Below are 1,071 nucleotides of genomic sequence, written 5' to 3' on the forward strand. Positions count from 1 at the left end.
ACATACGCATATTATATGCAATATACTTATGTACGGAAAATGTTCCCAAGAACGAATTTAGACAAATAAAAAGGCGAATAGAAAAGATTGACATCCTCTCTATTCGCCTTTGTTATTTATACAGGCATACATAAATGCATCGTCGATGTATATCAATGCGATATATTTATGTACGGAAAATGTTCCCAAGAACGAATTTAGACAAATAAAAAGGCGAATAGAAAATATTGACATCCTCTCTATTCGCCTTTGTTATTTATACAGGCATACATAAATGCATCGTCGATGTATATCAATGCGATATATTTTTGTACGGAAAATGTTCCCAAGAACGAATTTAGACAAATAAAAAGGCGAATAGAAAAGATTGACATCCTCTCTATTCGCCTTTGTTATTTATACAAGCATACATAAATGTATCATCGATGTATATCAATGCGATATATTTATGTACGGAAAATGTTCCCAAGAACGAATTTAGACAAATAAAAAGGCGAATAGAAAGGATTGACATCCTCTCTATTCGCCTTTGTTATTTATACAAGCATACATAAATGTATCATCGATGTATATCAATGCGATATATTTATGTACGGAAAATGTTCCCAAGAACGAATTTAGACAAATAAAAAGGCGAATAGAAAGGATTGACATCCTCTCTATTCGCCTTTGTTATTTATACATGCATACATAAATGCGTCGTCGATGTATATCAATGCGATATATTTATGTACGGAAAATGTTCCCAAGAACGAATTTAGACAAATAAAAAAGGCGAATAGAAAAGATTGACATCCTCTCTATTCGCCTTTGTTATTTATACAGGCATACATAAATGCATCGTCGATGTATATCAATGCGATATATTTATGTACGGAAAATGTTCCCAAGAACGAATTTAGACAAATAAAAAGGCGAATAGAAAAGATTGACATCCTCTCTATTCGCCTTTGTTATTTATACATGCATACATAAATGCGTCGTCGATGTATATCAATGCGATATATTTATGTACGGAAAATGTTCCCAAGAACGAATTTAGACAAATAAAAAGGCGAATAGAAAAGATTG

Source organism: Rhynchophorus ferrugineus, unplaced genomic scaffold (assembly GCF_030347505.1).
Source record: "Rhynchophorus ferrugineus isolate W39M unplaced genomic scaffold, kcgeb_rfMv2 rfM651, whole genome shotgun sequence".
NCBI classification, from domain to species: Eukaryota; Metazoa; Arthropoda; class Insecta; order Coleoptera; family Curculionidae; genus Rhynchophorus; species Rhynchophorus ferrugineus.